The following is a 19227-nucleotide window of genomic DNA, read 5'->3' as shown; positions in this document are numbered from 1 at the left end:
TCTGAGTTATCCCAAGGTCACTCCCATCTGAAAAGAGAAGATTCTCTACCCAAAGTGAGAGTAGCATTAATATAAAGATATGAACATTAACAGGAGTGCTTACTGGGCATTTTGATAAGCATAGTATATACATTTAGCCAGACAACAGCAGACGTTACACCTGTAGGGCTCATGACTACACCTGTTTTAAGGTTTTAGTATCAGGGATGTATTCCCCTCCCATGGGGCAGGACTCCAGCCCAATTAGAGGGAATATGGTTGCCCCCATAACAGACATGCCACTATTGCACCCATTGACTCATTTGGCCTGGCTGGCCAAATATAAGGCTTGCAGTGTCCACTGATGAGTATCTTCACTGGTGATTTCTCTTTCTCCCATTGAACTACATGCAGAGTGGCTTCTTGCAGCTTTCGGTCAGCTGGTCTACATGGAGGAGGTTATCAGCTCAGTTCCAGCAGGATTTCTCGGTGGCCTTGCAGCCCAAGTATGTGGAATCTTCAGCAATAGGATCTTACCATCTATTCCTGGTGGGAAACCAAGGGCCTCATCAATGGCCTATAATGTTTTGGGGGCATCAGGGACCTCCCTGGCTAGAAAATTTTCAGTGCCAGGGATGGGATACTTTCCAGTGAGTTGAAATTCTTATATTTCTATTGCCAAGTAAAATTGTAAATATTGTGAAAAATTAAAGTGATTGTCTATCTAGGAATTTCTTATACTTAATATCTCCACTGGATTTTACTTAAATCTATTTTAAAGGTGATAGCAGATGATGTGGTCAATATAATTGCATGTCAAACTATGCAAACCAAGCATAAATAAGCAATGGCTCTTTCCTTACAAAGAAAGAAAAGTTATGCCATTATTTTCTCTTTTTCATTACCCAGGTTATCAACTGGAATTCAAATACTAGCAAGTGTGACCAACTATTGAAACTATTGAAACTATTGAAAGAGATTATAAAAAGAAAGTATAAAACTTGTGACTAAGACACAGAAATGAAAACAGTTTCTATAAAAGGTGTGAAAATAGGCCCACATGCATATGAGTGTTACCATGGTTTTAAAACTAGTTCTCATGCTTCTTGAAACTCACATTTAGTCTGCTGCTTGCTTTTGTAAGTAAAGGGAGGATAGACAGAGGGAAGAAATCTTTTAAATTAGAAAATGTATCAAGTAAAATCCATTGCAGATATGATTATTATTCCAGAAATTTCAGTATAATCTCACACAGGTAAAAGGAATTTTAATGGATCTCTCTGATAAGTAAAGACAATCTATACCTTCATGGTGATAATTCCAATTCCTCTGTGTAGAATCTCCAAGGAATTACTCTGACCACCCCTTCTAAGGCTTAAATGTCTACTTTCAGCTAAAACCAATCACTTTCTACAGAAACTCTGAGGAAAAATATTCCCAAATACATGATCTTTTTCTGTCAGAGACCATGACCTGACTGCCCTAGGACAAAAGAAGAACTAACAGCCTTCATATGGCCCCTCACTGCCCTGAGGACCAAAGAAAACTAGCAGCCCTCATGTAGCCCCTCCCCCGAGAACAAACAGCTGCTCTGGGAGATGTCACAAGAGAGATTCCAAGAAGATGTTCCAGAAAGATTATGGCCAGGTGGCCCTACCTCCTTGTGCCCCCTGCTTGACCCCCCTGCCTGCTGACTGATTATAAAAAGGCTAAAAAATCCAACATTAAACAAGACCTTGACAAAACCTCCGCTTGGTCTCCTTCTTCTTTCCCGCCTGTTCTTTCAGGTTGCAGCCCTCCTCGACCACTCTGCATAACATTGGCCCCACAGGTCGGGGGCAAGTGACACCCAACGTGGGGCTTGAGGCACGGGTCTCGACCGGACGACTAACTGCGCTGGAGATCTCCTCGGGACGCCAAGAGACATTTTGAAGAGTGCCCCACCATTTCGTTGCTTGCGATTTCGGCTACGGGACACGGTAAGTCAGGGCCCTTATTTTTCATTCTCGTCCGATTTTCAGAATGGGCCAAAAGCTTAGTAAAGAGGCTCTTTTTCTTAAGGATTTAAAGAGCTCACTCAGGGAAAGAGGAATTAGAGTTAAGAAAAAGGACCTCATTAATTTTTTTTGTTTTCATTGACAAAGTGTGTCCCTGGTTCATTATTTCTGGTCCTGATATTCATCCTGAAAAATGGCAAAACGCCGGTAAAGACCTAAATCGCCGTATTCTAGAGGAGGGACCTAATTCCGTTCCCTCCATGATTTTCTCCTACTGGGGACTCATAAGAGACATAGTGGAGGAAGCACATTCAGATCCAGATAAACAACAACTCCTTTCTGTCGCTGAATACTGCCTCCGCCCTCTCTCGCGCGCCGTTTCTTTAGTTTCACTTTCTTCTCCTCCTGAGAATCCCCTTGCCTGTCAGTCATTATCGATATGGGTTGTAGCTCCAATAACTCTGGTGCCCCCCAAACAATAGAAAAGTTATATCTGCCCTTACCCAAGCCTATTCCCCCCGAAACTGCTTCTCGATGTACGCCCCTCATTAACCCAGATTTTTCAAAAAACTGTGATCCCGAGCCACTCGATCCAGGTGATGCTGCTTCTCTTGAAGATGAGGCTGCTAAATACCACAATCCCAACTGGCCTCCAACTGCATCAGCACTCCCTTTTAGACCCCCTCCTTATCCCTCTCCAATTTGCGCTCCCACCTTGTTATCCTTGGGGTTTTTTTCCCTCTGCCCTCACTGGCGCTAAGGAACATCTCACTAAACAAATAACTGAATTACAGGATGTTCTTAAACTACAAAAGGATTTTGCCTGACTCTCTTCAGATTTAAACTTACTGCAAAATTCAATTAATGAGGCTATATTAAAACCCCCTAAACAGTCTTCAACCAAAACGTTAAAAAATCTCTTGCCCCACGCCATCCCTTGGCTTTCCCAGTGATTACATGCTCCACCGCCACACCCCAGATTTCCTCCTTGGATGCCCCATTAGAAGATTCTCCTCTGGTCTCGGATAATGAGGAAACCTCAGAGGCAGAGGAAGGGCCCGAGGAACTCTTAGTGCCCCCTGTTAGAATTCCCACCGCTGCTCCAGGTGCCCAACCCCCGGAGACTCACTATCACCCCTTGCGCTTTAAAAAGGTTAAAGAATTCCACTCTGCGGTACAGGCTTATGGCCCAACAGCCCCCTTTACTCTCTCCCTTCTCGAGGATCTCTCTGGGGAGGTCATTTAACCCTGGGAGAGTGGACCCGAGTTGTTCAGTCAGTTCTAACCCGAGGACAATTTTTGTCATGGAAGGTGGACTTTATGGATAGATGCCAATCAATTGCTTCAGTTAATCTAAGGGGCCCCAACTCACCCACAGCAACTTGGACCCTTGATAAACTAATGGGTCAAGGCAGGTATGCCACTGAGGCTCACCAAAGGGGCTTTCCCCCTGGCCTCCTGGCACAAACTGCTAATGCTGCTCTTGCTGCCTGGCGTATGATCCCTACATGGGGCTTGGTTACCTCCCCCTTGTCAAAGATTACTCAAGGTGCCCAAGAGGATTATACTGATTTTGTGGGCAGACTCACTGAAGCAGCAGAACATATTCTCGGCCCAGGAGGCGCCGAATCTAAATTCCTAAAACAATTAGCTTATGAAAATGCAAACTCAGCTTGCAGGTCAGTCCTGCGTGGCAAAGTTAGAACAGCCTCTCTTGAGGACATGATTCAACTTTGCAAAGATGTTGATACCTTCACCCACAAAATTTCCCAAGTTGTCAATCTTGCAATTGGGGCCACTATTCAGCAACCATTTTCCAACAAAGCCTGATGTAAATGCGGCCAAATTGGGCATTTTTCCAGACAATGTCCCAATAATTCTAACATGACAGCCGTGACCCCCTTGCAGTCCGCAGGGCCACAAACACGCCCCCTCCAACCTGCTACTCTTTGCCCTTATTGTTAAAAGGGCAAACACTGGGCCAATACCTGCCATTCTCAGGAAACCCCCTACCTCCTCTCCAGGGAAACGGGCTGAGGGGCCAGCCCCGGGCCCCTCAGCCCATCTGTTTCCTGCCGGCCTCGGGGAACAGCCAGGAGTTCACCCCTCTGTACCCAACTCCCCAATCCTCCCACCCCCCTCAACTCAACCCACCCCCCACCTCTATTGAGCCACAGCAGGAAGCGCAGGATTGGACTTGTGTTCCTCCACTGATACAATATTAACACCAGGGGATGGAGTCCAGGTCCTCCCCACAGGAACCTTTGGACCACCCCCCCCTCCTGATATGTTCTTTTTAATCTTGGGAAGAGTGTCCTCCACCCTTGAGGGGCTCACCATTCATCCTTCCATAGTGGACAATGATTGATTATACAGGGGAAATAAAAATCCTGGCCAGTGCCACCCTGGGACCCTTAGTTATATCCAGGGCCAAAGAGTGGCACAAGCCCTCCCCCTACCCTCACAGACCAATGGCCCTGCCCTTCACGGTCCTCGTGGAAACACCACCCCGGGCTCCTCTGATATCTACTGGGTTCAGGCTATCACCTGCAACCGGCCCACCCTTCGCCTCAAACTAGATAAAAAATGGTTTCTAGGCATCATTGATACAGGAGCCGATGCCACTGTAATTTCAAAAGATCATTGGCCCTCGTCTTGGCCTCTTCAGTCCTCTGTTACCCACTTACAAGGAATTGGTCAATCTCAGAACACTTTACAGAGCTCTAAATTTCTAACATGGGAGGATCAAGAAGGAAACTCACCGTTTGTGGTTGATGGCTTGCCTATAAATTTGTGGGGGCGTGATATACTAGACCAAATGAAGGTCATTATTTACAGCCCAAATAAGACAATCACTCATCAAATGCTATCTCAGGGCTTTATACCAGGGACAGGACTAGGAAAAAATAATCAAGGCATTATGCAGCCTCTTATTCAGCAACAAAGACCTACTCGCTCAGGCTTGGGGTATCACCATTTTTCTTAAGGGCCATTGCACCTCCTGCATAGCAGGCAGATAAAATCACGTGGAAGAATGACTCTCCTGTTTGGGTAGATCAATGGCCCCTCTCCTCAGTCAAGTTGGCTGCGGCTACACAGTTAGTGCAGGAACAGTTAGCCGCTGGTCATATCGAGCCATCTACTTCCCCATGGAATACTCCCATTTTTGTTATACAAAAAAGACAGGAAAATGGAGACTACTCCAAGATCTCAGGGAAATTAATACAACTATGGTCCCCATGGGGGCTCTACAGCCAGGCTTGCCCTCCCCTGTGGCTATTCCTAAAGGGTACCAAAAAATAGTCATTGATCTCAAGGATTGCTTTTTCTCCATTCCCCTACACCCAGAAGACTGTAAATGCTTTGCCTTCAGCCTTCCTGTTACTAACTTTGTTGGACCTATGCCTAGATTTCAATGGAGGGTCCTACCTCAAGGTATGGCTAATAGCCCTATGCTCTGTCAAAAATATGTTGCCCAAACCATTGATCCATTTCGCCTCCATTGGCCTTCTCGCTATATTATTCGTTATATGGATGATATTTTACTAGCAGGACCTGATGCCTCCCAACTTCATGCTGTTTCACAACAGCTTATGAAAGCTTTACAACAGAGAGGCCTCCAAATTTCTCCTGATAAAGTTCAAGTAAATTCCCCCCATTTGTTTTTAGGCTTTGAATTATTTCCACATAAAATTGTCTCTCAAAAGATACAACTAAGAAGAGACTCCTTTCATACTTTAAATGACTTCCAGCGACTCCTTGGAGAGATCAACTGGCTATGCCCCTATTTACACCTAACCACTGGTGAATTAAGACCTCTGTTTGATCTCCTTAAAGGAGAAGCTGATCCCTCCTCCCCTTGACATTTTACCCCAGAAGCCATTAATGCCTTGGGTTTGGTGGAGCAAACTATCTCTGCCCAATTCATTACCTATTTTTCCCCTGACAAACCTTTACATTTCATAATCCTCCCACCCCCTTTTCACCTTCTGCACTCTTCTGGCAAGGCAACCCCCTTTTATGGGTTCATTTACCTGCCACCCCTCCCAAGGTCCTCCCCACCTATACGTCCTTAGCAGCACAACTGATTTGCTTGGGGAGGGAACAATCTCGAAAACTATTTGGGAAGGATCCAGAAGTTATAATAACCCCACACAATACATCCCAAGTATCCTGGTTACTTCAGAATGATGATCAATGGGCAATAAGTTGTGTGTCTTTCCAGGGAAGGGTGGATAATCATTACCCACCAGATAAATTAATCCAATTTCTACATAAAACACCTATTATTTTTCCAAATATTACCAAACATCTTCCAATCCTGGGTGTTGATCTGGTCTTTACTGATGGCTCTTCCAATGGCAGGGCCGCTTATTTTATTAATGGTAAAGTAACTACACTGATTACACCATATTCCTCAGCTCAATTAGTTGAGTTACAAGCCATTATTGAAGTCTTTAGGGTCTTACCACATTCGCCTTTTAATCTGTACACTGACAGCTCATATCTAGCCTACTCTGTTCCCCTCTTGGAAACAGCCCCCTATATTAAGCCCACAACCAACACCGCCCCCCTGTTTTCCACTCTTCAGTCTCTCATTCATAGCTGTATCTACCCCTTTTTTTTTTTTTTTTTAAATTTTTTTTTATTTATTTGAGAGCGACAGACACAGAGAGAAAGACAGATAGAGGGAGAGAGAGAATGGGCGCGCCAGGGCTTCCAGCCTCTGCAAACGAACTCCAGACGCGTGCGCCCCCTTGTGCATCTGGCTAACGTGGGACCTGGGGAACCGAGCCTCGAACCGGGGACCTTAGGCTTCACAGGCAAGCGCTTAACCGCTAAGCCATCTCTCCAGCCCTCTACCCCTTTTTTATAGGACACATAAGGGCACACACTGGGTTGCCAGGACCCCTGACTCAAGGCAATAGACAGGTGGACCAAGCTACACAACTTATAGGTCTCATGCAGAATCCTGACCTTAAGTCACCGGACCCCCTACAACAAACACAGGCCGCCCATAATTTACACCATCTCAATTCTCAGACACTTAGGCAAAAATTCCATATCACTAGGGAACAAGCCAGACAAATAGTCCATCAATGCAAAGGATGTTTAACCTTCTTACCTGAGGCACATTTAGGCATAAACCCCCGCGGGCTTATTCCTGGGGAACTATGGCAAATGGATGTTACCCACATGCCAACTTTTGGCAAACTAAAGTTTATCCATGTCACCATTGATACATATAGTGGATTTATCTTTGCCTCCCTCCAATCTGGGGAAGCCACAAAAAATGTAATTAATCATGTTCTCACTTGTCTAACAGTCCTCCCTCAACCTAAAACAATAAAGACAGATAATGGGCCCGGGTACACAAGTAACACATTTAAACAATTTTGCTCACAGCTCGGCATCAGACACATCACAGGCATTCCCTATAATCCACAGGGACAAGGAATTGTTGAAAGAGCTCACCAAACTCTCAAAAATACCATTACCAAACTACAGTCAAGTGGGGGAATACTATACCCACTTACAGGAAACTATAAAAATCTGCTTAATCATGCATTATTTGTAATAAACTTCCTTACATTAGATCAAGAAGGGAGATCTGCTGCAGACCGTCTATGGCACCCCTCCACTATTGATAACTATGCACAAGCCCTTTGGAAGGACCCCTTGACACTCAAATGGCAGGGACCCAACCCTGTGCTTATTTGGGGCAAGGGACACGCATGTGTCTATGATACACAAAGCAGCAATGCCAGGTGGCTACCTGAGAGATTAATAAAGTTATATAACCCACCCAGGGAAAACCCTGAGAAATTCCTTAATTGTGCTCTGTTACAGGAAAGTCAGAACAATGGAGACCACCAAGATACTGGTCCTACTATTGACAACCTTACATTCACTGACTAATGCCACAAGAACAATATATCAGGTATTTAACTACACGTGGCAAATAATAAATGAGGCCAATGACGTTGTTAACACCACCTCTCAGGTAAGTCATCAAACTCCCTGGCCCACTCTAGAAGTGGACCTATGTGCCCTCGCCTTAGGAGCCAACCCACTGTGGGGCACCCCAAACCATTTCTGGCCACAAAGCAAACCCATAAATACTGGAGGTCAATACCTTCCCCAGTATGGGTGTGACAGCGCAGTTGATAGAACCCTTCTCACCGCGGCCCCAATTTATGTCTGCCCCAGACCTTCCCATAGGCCAAGAACATCAAATTATTGCAGCTATAATAAAGATTATTTTTGTGCTTCCTGGGGATGTGAGACTACTGGAGATGGGTACTGGCATCCCTCCTCTCCATGGGACTATATTACAGTAAAAAGAAGATACCCAACAGAGGAAAAAGACTTACCCAAGACCTTCCTTGGGAGGCAAGGAGGAATTAGGATACTTCCCCTGAAAAAATGTAACAATTGGTGCAACCCCATACTGATATCCTTCACGGAAAAGGGAAAGGAAGCACAATGGGAAAACCATAGAGGATCTGAGTGGGGCCTTAGGTTATATGTCTCTGGGACAGACCCCGGCCTCACTTTTAAAATTAAACTTCTTAAAAAAAACCCTCAATTCTCTAAAGTTGCTATAGGACCAAATCCCATTCTTCATCAGCCCCCTCCCAGCCAGGCTAAAAACATACACCCCCCCCCCTCAACACCACAAGCTGTTACTGATGTCACTCTATTTCGACCTACCCTACTGTTAGGATTGCCTTCATCGGCAGACCTTATTCTGACCATGGTTAACGCCTCTATAGAGGCCATACATCAGACCAATACATCTGAATTTCAGGAATGCTGGGTATGTTATTCACCTCGACCCCCTTTTTATGAAGGGATAGCCTTATATGCAGAATTAATGGTGACCAATGACACCATGGCTTTATGGTGGCAATGACAAGATGGGGTTGGCCTCACAGTCGCCCAGGTATCTGAGTGTGGGGTGTGCCTCCTGGGTCCGTCCATGCTTCCCCCTATAGAGCTTCAAACAACCTGCAATCTCACTCATGTTGTTAACTCTAGCTTTCTCTATATTGTTGCCCCTGCTGGCACTTACTTTGCATGCTCTACTGGTCTCACTCCTTACGTTGTAACTTCCACCTTCTTAGCTCACAAAGATAATTGTGTCCTTGTACAACTCTTCCCCAAGCTAACAATACATTCCAAAGATGAGTTCCTCCATTTTTTGGAGGGAGGAACATCTCCATCACGTGTCAAACGGGAGCCTATCACTGCCATCACTCTTGCTGTTATCCTGGGGTTGGGTGCCGCCCAAGCAGGCACAGGCATCACTTCATTAGTCACCTCCCAACAACAATAAAATCAACTCTCTTTGGCAGTAGATAAGGACTTGCAGGAATTACAAAAGGGTCTTCAAGACTTAAAGGACTCTATGGTATCTTTGTTTGAAGTAGTCCTCCAAAACAGACGTGGGCTAGACCTAGTCTTTCTACAAGAGGGGGACTCTGTGCTGCACTTAAGGAAGAATGTTGTTTTTATATGGACAAAACTGGCCTAGTTCAAAATAGTATTGACAAGGTCCGTTCCAGTTTGGAGGAACAAAAGCATAACCTGGAAAAGCAGGAGTCATGGTACCAAAACTGGTTCTCCTATTCTCCTCTGTTTTCCACATTACTCCCCTCTATTCTTGGTCCCTTCATAGGATTCCTCCTTCTTCTTTCTTTTGGACCTTGGGCATTTAAACGACTAACTTCTTTTGTCAAAGACCAGTTTGATTCGGCCACCAGAAATTCGGTGTCTGTCCATTACCACAGATTGCAGCTACAAGAAGAAGAGGGCCAAACACATGAGGCACCCCTCAGCTCTCCTTCGGCCCGACTTGATTTTTCTCCCTTGGCTAACAATAGGTCATGGTTTCAATTCCCTAAATGGCTGCGAGGCTCCCAATGACAGGATTATTATGGTACCAAGCCCAGAGGCACACCGCTAAGCTATGGCCACAGCCAGAGACGAGAATATTGTAGGGCCCATTCCCTGGAGGCCATCCACATAGCCTAAGACAGGCGGATCACCTTCCATAAGCTGTGATCGTGGCCAATGATGGGATTATTGTGGATCCAGTGGTGGAGGCAGCCCTCATAGCTTAAGACAGGCAGGCCATCTTCAGTAACTGGTGCTGGGACTGGAAGCATACCATATAGCCTAAGACAGGGTACCTCACCCATTTCAATTATATAAAGAGGGAGGAAATGTCAGAGACCATGACCTGACCGCCCTAGGACAAAAGAAGAACTAACAGCCTTCATATGGCCCCTCACTGCCCTGAGGACAAAAGAGAACTAGCAGTCCTCATGCAGCCCCTCCCCCGAGAACAAACAGCTGCTCTGGGAGACGTCACAAGAGAGATTCCGAGAATATGTTCCAGAAAGATTACAGCCAGGTGGCCCTACCTCCTTGTGCCCCCTGCTTGACCCCCCTGCCTGCTGACTGATTATAAAAAGGCTAAAAAATCCAACATTAAACGAGACCTTGACAAAACCTCCGCTTGGTCTCCTTCCTCTTTCCCGCCTGTTCTTTCAGGTTGCAGCACTCCTCGACCACCCCGCGTAACATTGGCCCCACAGGTCGGGGGCATTTTTCTTCCATGATCTTCAATCCATACCAACACAGAGGTGGAAAATGGCTAGTGGTTACTAAAAGTTAGATCAAATAGTAAGTGAATGAATTCATTTGTACCAATGATAAGCACATTTTTGGAAAAGTCAACTTTATGAAAAAAAATAGTTTTTCTAATTGAAGGAAAAATTTTATAACCAGTCTAGCAGAAAAAAAGCAATAAAACAAAAACTTGTGCTGGGTTACAAAGCCCCCCAACAGCCAAGAAATTACCCACAAAGAGCAGAGATAAGTCCCTAGTTGCCCTTGAGACACCTGCAGGGAGATACCAGAGAACAGACAGATAAGTTTCCTTCCACAAGCCTTCACAGGGGAAGACCAAAGAACATATAGATAAGTTCCCTGCCTGCACTGTGAGTTACTGATAATTTTGGCTGACTAAGAACAAAATTACAAGAAATTTAAACTATGTAGCTGCACGCTCACACCGTGTTTGCTTCTGTAACCTTGTTTGCTTGGAGGAAGAAAGATATAAAAAGCCCCTCTTGCCTAAGCTCAGGGCTGACGCCATCACAGAATGATCTGGGTATCAGTCTGCTAGAGTGAATAAATCTTCCTCTTCTCCGTTCACACTGCTCTTAATCTCATTCAAGAAATTCCCACACTATCACTATACTGCTAAGATAAATAATTAGAGGGACAAACATAAAATGTTTTGTTCAAGATGAAAGCAACAATCACATTCTGTTCAGATACTAATATATAATTTGACAATTTCTTCTCTATAAGAATTTGTTTCCTAAATTTTAAAATAACAAAAAATTCCTCCATAATCTATGCATATGTAACAACATCCCTAAATTTGGGCTCTATCATGTTATCCCTATGTGAAAAACTTCTATAAAAACATTTGCTTTTCAGGCTGGAGAGATGGCTTAGCGGTTAAGCGCTTGCCTGTGAAGCCTAAGGACCCCAGTTCGAGGCTCGGTTCCCCAGGTCCCATGTTAGCCAGATGCACAAGGGGGCGCACGCGTCTGGAGTTCGTTTGCAGAGGCTGGAAGCCCTGGCATGCCCATTCTCTCTCTCTCTCTCCCTCTATCTGTCTTTCTCTCTGTGTCTGTCACTCTCAAATAAATAAATTAATTAATTAAAAAAAAATTTTAAAAAAAACATTTGCTTTTCTACTCTTGTTTAAGTCCATTGCAAAACAGCTGTACTGTGCTTAATATTCATTCTTTCTTTTTTTTAATATTAGTTTTGTACTCAGTGTCTACAGTCAAGTTGGTACCATTGTTAGAATCCTCCCTTTCTCCCCCCCCCCCTGCAGGGACCATCCTTTTGGGGAAATATGGGGTCTTGCATTATTATCAGTTGGATAGTCAGCAAATATTTTCTCCCATTCTGTGGTTAATCTATTGGCTCTGTTTATGGTATGTTTGTCTGTGAAGAAACTTTTCAGCTTCATATGATCCCATTGATTGTTGAGTGATTGGTTAAGATCCTGTGCTACTGGGGTTTTGTTCAGGAAGTGTTTTCCCATTCCTATGTCTTGGAAAGTTCCTCCTATATTTTCTTCCAGTAGTAGCTGAGTTTCCAGTCATATATTGAAATCTTTAATCTGCTTATACTTGATTGTTGTGCATGGTGAGATGTATGGGTCAAATTTCAGTTTCCTGCATATGGTTATCTAGTTTCTCCAGAACCATTTGTTGAAAATGCTGTCTTTTCTCCAGCCTATATTGTTTGGGCCTTTGTCAAATATCAAGTAGCTATAGTTACTTGAGCCAAAGTCTAGGTCCTTGATTCTGCTCTATTGGTCTATACTCCTGTTTTTATGCCAGTACCATGCTGTTTTTATTATGGTGGCTTTGTAATATAGCTTTAGATCAGGTATGGTGATGCCTCCAGAGGTGTTTCCTTTGCTGAGGATATGCTTGGATATCTGAGGCCTTCTGCCTTTCCATGTGAATTTTGAGATAATTTTTTCTATCTCTGTGAAGAACAGTGTTGGGATTTTGATTGGTATTGCATTAAATCTGTATATTGCTTTTGGTAGGATTTCCATTTTCACAATGTTAATTCTGCCTATCAAGGAGCATGGGAGGTCTTCCCATTAACTCAAGTACTCCTCAATCTCCTTTTTGAGTGTTTTTATATTTTCATTGCATAGATCTTTCACTTCTTTGGTTAATGTTATTTCAAGGTATGATTTTTGTTATTGTTGCTATTGAAAATGGGACAATGTCACTTATTTCTTTCTCTGTATCTTGGACATTTGCATATGGAAAGGCTACTGATTTTTGTGCATTGATTTTATATCCTGTTACTTTGCTGAAGGAGTTAATCACCTTCAGGAGTTTTGAGATGGAGAATCTTGGGTCTCTTGTGTATCATGTTGTCAGCGAATAGAGCTAACTTAACTTCTTCCTTTCCAGTTTGTATCCCCTTTATTTCTTTCTCCTGTCTTATTGCTTTAGCTATGACTTCCAAGACTATATTGAAGAGCAGAGGTAAGAGTAGATATCCCTGTCTTTTTCCTGATCTCAATGGGAATTCCTTCAGTCTCTCTCCATTAAGTATTATTTGGGCTTCAGCAGTTTTATATATAGCCTTTATTATGCTGAAATATGAATCCACCATTCCAATTCTCTCCAATGTTTTGATCATGAAATGATGTTGTATTTTGTCAATGGCCTTTTCTGCATCTATTGAAATGATCATGTGGTTTTTGTGTTTAAGCTCATTTATGTGGTGTATTACATTGACAGATTTCCATATGTTGAACTACATCGCCTACCCCTGTGTTCCTGGGATGGAGCCTACTTGATGAAGGTGAATAATGCTTTTGATGTGTTGTTGGACTAGGTTTGCAAGGCTTTTGTTCAGGCTCTTTACATCTAAGTTCATCAGGGAAATAGGTCAGTAGTTTTCTTCTCTTGTGGCATCTCTGCCTGTTTTGGTATTAGGGTGATAGTAGCTTTAAAGAAGGGATTAGGGAGCTTTCCCTGTTCTCTGCTTGTGTGGCACAGTTTGAGAAACTTTTGTTTCTCAAATTGTTCGTCCATGTAAGTTTGATATAATTCAGTTGAGAAGCAATCTGGTCCTGGACACTTCTTTCTGGGGAGGTTTTTGATTACTTTTTCAATCTTGATGGGTGTGATAGGTTTGTTTAGGAGATTAAACCACTCTGAGTTTAGCTTTGGTAGATGGTATGTGTCCAGGAATTCATCCATTTCCTTCATATTATCCAGTTTTGTGAAGGAGAGGTTTTTTGTAAAATGCCTTGATGATTACCCAAATTTCACTTATGTCTGTTGTGATCTCTCCTTTTTCATTTCTAATTTTGTGAATTTTAAGTGTCTTTTTTCTTCATTTGATCAAATTGGCTAGGGGTTTGTCAATCTTGTTTATTTTCTTAAAGAACCAGCTCTGTTTTGTCAAGTTCCTTAATTGTTTTCTTAGTTTCCAATTCATTAATTTCTGCTGTGATCTTAATTATTTCTTTCTGTTTGGAGCTTTTGGGATTGGATTCTTCTTGCTTTTCCAGTGCCTTCAGGTGAGTGGTTAGGCTATTTGTTTGGCATCTCTCTGTCTTTATTATGAAGGCATTAAATGCTATGAATCTTCCCCTGAGGACTGCCTTCATTGTGTCCCATATGTTGTGGTATGATGTGTTCTCATTTCAATCATTTCTAGAAATTTCACTTTTTTGAACTATATATATTTTTTTACTAGTTTTCTATTCAGCAAATACAGGCAATTTGGTACCATTATTAGGCTCATTCATGGCCTACCACCGCCCTAATGGCCCCTCCATCTTGATGCATAAAGGTCATGCATTGTGGAGTTAGCCCACAGTTACTGGTACGATAAATGTCTCTGCATATCAAGATCCAACATGTGGCTCTGACATTATTTCCGCCCCCTCTTCCACAAAATTTCCCTGAGTCATATAGGGTTCATTTTTGGTCTGCTTCAGTGATGAGGTGTTGGGGGCCTTTGGGGATCTGGCTCTCTGATTTGGTAGGCATTGATTTTTCTCTGTGTTGGTCTCCTTCCCCCTTGTGCTGGTATCCAGTTCATCAGGAAAACAGCACCCTTTCTTGTTTCACCAATTTTTTCTTAGTTTCAGCTGGGGCACTTTTGAGGTATGATGGGGTGTCTCTCTCCTCAGGATCTACATCTAACTGAAAAAGAGAAGCAGATTCTCCAACAGAGAGTAAGTTAGCACCAGGACAAATGAGATAATCCTTACTTTTTTTTTATAAAGACTTTAATAGGTGTAGGCCCTCTTGTAACCCATGATTGATGGTACCTTGATATTGGAGAGTGGGCTTATGTTTGGATATGGTGCTGACTGGTTTCCCAGCTCCAACTATGGCTCTTGTACCACTGAGGGGATCAGTTAGCCAAATCAAAAGCAGTTGGCACCCCACCAAGTCTGTGTTCCACTATTGCACTTGTGTGGGCATCACAACAGGTTATTTGCTGCTATGTAGGTTAGACCATGAGTTGCTTGGATAGATAGTGGTCATTTCCCCCAGTAGCCCATGTAGCAACTTCTGGCAGTAGACACGTTGACTGTCTGGGGACTGACTCTCTCTTGGCTTCCAGCCATGCTGTTCCATATTACATGTCACCTGCATATGGTGTCTTCGGGAATAGGGTCTTACCACTGACCTTTGGGGGGGGGGGTCATCAAGTACTCTGACAGAAATCTGTCATTCTTTTAGGAAACCTTGTAGGTTTCTCTGATCAAAAGCTAATTGTGGATGATAGCCCCATGCTGGTACTGGGAATTATAGGTCAGTGCCCACTAAAAAATGAGGAGAAAGATAACTAATATACAAGAGTTAGAGAGAAGAGAGAGAGACGGAGAGGGAGAGGGAGGGAGGGAAGATGTAGAAGATTTAGCTTAGACTTGATCCTACCCTCTCCAGTGTCTTGTGGTTCAGGTGTTTCCTGTAAGGTCCTGGTGAGGGTTCAGCGATTTGATCTGCCTTTTAGGAAGTAGGATTTTATGGTACCATTGCCATTTGAGTCCAGATTAGTGTTTCCCATGCCTGAGATGCCCTCCCCTTCTCCCCCTCCATCCTAGTGTCTAGTCCATGAGATGCTTGATAGTTATGTATGGTATCTTGGGTAGATTCAGGTTAGGTGCTGTAGATGAGTGAGACTATGTGGCAATTTTTTCTGTGATTGGGTAACTTCACTGAGAATTATCTGTTCCATGTTCAACCATTTTTCCTCAAATTTCTTTGTGTCATTTTTCCTTACTTCTGTGTAGAATTCCATTGCGTAGATATACCACATCTTAGTTATCTATTCTTCTAGTGATGGACATCTGGATTGATTCCAGCTCTTAGCTATTACAAATTGAGCCACTATAAACATGGTTGAGCAAATCTCTCTGGCCTGTGGTTTGAAGGTTTTAGGGTAAATTCTCAGTAAGTGAATAACTGGGTCTGTTGGTACCTCTATAGTCAGCTATTTCAGGAGTCTCCATATGGCTTTCCAAAGTGGTTGTACCATCCTACATTCCCACCAACAGTGGATGAATGTTCCTACTTCTCCACATCCTCGACAGCAATTATTTTTGCTTGATTTTTTTGATGTTTGCTATCCTTACTGGGGTAAGGTGGAATCTCATAGTTGCTTTAATTTGCATTTCTCTGATGAATAGGGAAGATGAACATTTTCTTAAGTGTGTGTTTGTCCTTTTTGAATCTTCCTCCATAAACTGCCTGTTCACCTCTTTGCCATATTTTGTGAGTGGGGTTTTTGACTTATTACTGTTTAGATTTTTGAGTTCTTTGTAGATTCTAGAGATTAGGCCTCTATCAGTTGAATAACCTGCAAATGTTTTCTCCCATTCTGTGGGTAATTTATTGGCTTTGCTTATTCTATGCTTTTCTGTAAAGAAACTCTTCAGCTTCATGTGATCCATACTTGAGTGACTGTTTAAGATCATGAGCTACTGGGATTTTGTTCAGGAAATCTTTTTCCATTCCTATATCATGGAAAGTACTTCCTAATTTTTTTTCCAGTGGTATTCAAGTTTCGGTTCTTATATTGAGGTCTTTGATTCATTTGGATTTGAGTGTAGTGCATGGAGAAATGTGTGGATCAAGTATCAGTTTCCTGCATGTGGTTATCCAGTTTTTCCAGCACCATTTGTTGAAGATGCTATCTTTTTTCCACCCTATATTGTTCTGGTCTTTGTCTATTAATAAGTAGCTATAGTTTCTTGACCCAAAGTCCAGGTCCTCAAGTCTATTCCATTGGTCTATACTTCTGTTTTTATGGCAGTACCATGCTGTTTTTATTATGATGGCTTTGTAATATAGCTTTAGATTAGGTATGGTCATGCCACCAGGGGTATTTCTTTTGCTGAGGAAATGTTTGTATATGCGAGGCCTTCTTCCTTTCCATATGAAATTTGAGATAACTTTTTCCATCCCTGTGAAGAACACTTTTGTGTCAATTGCCTTAATTATTTCCTTCATTTCCAATTCATTAATTTCTGCTCTAATTTTAATTATCTCTTTCCTTCTGGAGCTCTTTGGGTTGGATTTTTCTAGTTTTTCCAGTGCCTTCAGGTGGAAGGTTAGGTTATTGAGTTGGGATCTTTCTGTCTTTTTTATGAAGGCTTTGAGTGATATGAATTTCCCCTGAGGACCACCTTCATTGTATCCCATCAGTTTTGGTATGATGTGTTCTCATTGTCATTCAATTCCTGAAATTTTTCAATTTCACTTTTTATTTCATCCACTATACATTTATGGTTGAAAAGTATGTTGTTCTGGACTTCTGGCCAAGATGGTGACTGCCTACCTGTGCTGCAAATCCCAAGGAAAGATAGGCAAGACATTAAGGTTTTTCTGGGTCTTCTTCTCAGTGGGAGTGTCGGGGGCGGGGGGGAAACAGGGAATCATGGATCCCCTCAAGGGCAGTTAGAACACCCACCCATTCCACCAAATAGCTGGGCACTTTCTGGCGGAGTCCTATCCTGCCCCTCTGTCCTGTGCCCCATTATGGCGCCCTGTCCCTTGCCCAGTTGTAGCACCCTGTCAATGCGACCCACCCTGCGCCTGGTCCCACGCCCCATTGAAGTGCCCCATCCTGCACCCCTTCCCATGCCCCATCCCAAGCCCCATCACGGTGCCATCCCCAGCCATCATCCATTCTCCTGTGATGGGGGAGCACAGACTGTTTCTGGGTCCCAGTGTTCCCAGCCAGAGTTTGGTCTGCTTCAGAGCTTTCAACCTCAGTCCCCCTCCAAGCAAATGCAGGCAGCTTCAACACATTACCTCTTGAGAATTCAGGCAACTTTGGTGCCCCTATCAGGCAGTAGACAGGCAGCTTTGGCAAGTGGGAGCCAAAGACCAGGCTGCTTGGCAACTGCCCTGGGCTGCCTCAGATTCACATTGTGTGAGTGCTCAGGCTGATCCACCCACCTAAGTGCCCATACACTGTCATGGGCAGACCACTGCACAAAAGAAATAACATGAAAAATCAAATGCAAGAAAAACCAGATCACCCAGGCCTACAATGAAAAATTCATCTAACCAAAACATAGAAGAGTCATTAGGATCAGAACATCAAACTGAACCTATGAACAATGTAACCCTGACCAATCTACTGTCAGAACTTACAGGAAAGCAACAAAGGACTGATAATCCTGTGGATGCTACCATCACTAAATTAGAACTAATAGATAAGAAATTGAAAGGATTTCAAAGACAGTTAAGAGATTTGAGGGAGAGTGAAGAAAAAAAGAGGACTTTAAAAATCAGCTAGCCATACTAAATGAAGACATAAAGAAATGCAAGGATGAATTCCAAGAATCATCAAGAAAATCAAAAAATGATGTGAAAAGGGAGATTGACAGAGCAATAGAAATGATAAATAGAAAAGTAGTGGAAAATGCAAATATAATTGAACAACTACAAAACTCTCTAGAGGCTCTCAACAATAGAGTCAGCAAAGTGGGGGAGAGAAACTCTGATCTGGAAGAGAAGACAAAAGAACCAGTTCAAGAGTTCAAAGACTTTAGTAAGTTCAAAAGCTCCTATGAACAGAACATGAGGGGATTGTGGGATACACATAAACGTCCTAATATCAGAATCATTGGAATACCCAAAGGAGAAGAATTGCAGACCAAAGGCATGGAGAACTTATTTAAAAAAATAATTGAAGAAAACTTCCCCAGTCTCTTAAAAGAAAGGCCCATCAAGATACAAGAAGCAAACAGAACTCCAAACAGACTAGATCAAAGAAGAAACTCCCCAAGACATATTACCATTAAGAATCTAAACAATGACACCAAAGAAAAAATCCTAAAAGCAGTTAGGGAAAAATAGCACACCACTTTCAAAGGTAACACCATCAGAATTACTTCAGACTTCTCAAAGGAAACCCTGAAAGCTAGAAGGGCCTGGAGTTAAACTCTCCAAAGTCTAAGAACCTATGGATTCCAACCCAAACTACTCTACCCGGCAAAAGTATCCCTCATAATAGATGGTGAAAGGAAAATTTTCCATGATAAAACTCAGCTTTACAATTATATTAACACAAATCCAAACCTACAGAGACTATTTCAGGAAACTCCACAGAGAAGAAACAAATAATCAAACTCAAATGCCTACAGGAAACA

Source organism: Jaculus jaculus, chromosome 1 (assembly GCF_020740685.1).
Source record: "Jaculus jaculus isolate mJacJac1 chromosome 1, mJacJac1.mat.Y.cur, whole genome shotgun sequence".
Classification (NCBI taxonomy): Eukaryota; Metazoa; Chordata; class Mammalia; order Rodentia; family Dipodidae; genus Jaculus; species Jaculus jaculus.
This window is presented reverse-complemented; position numbering follows the sequence as displayed.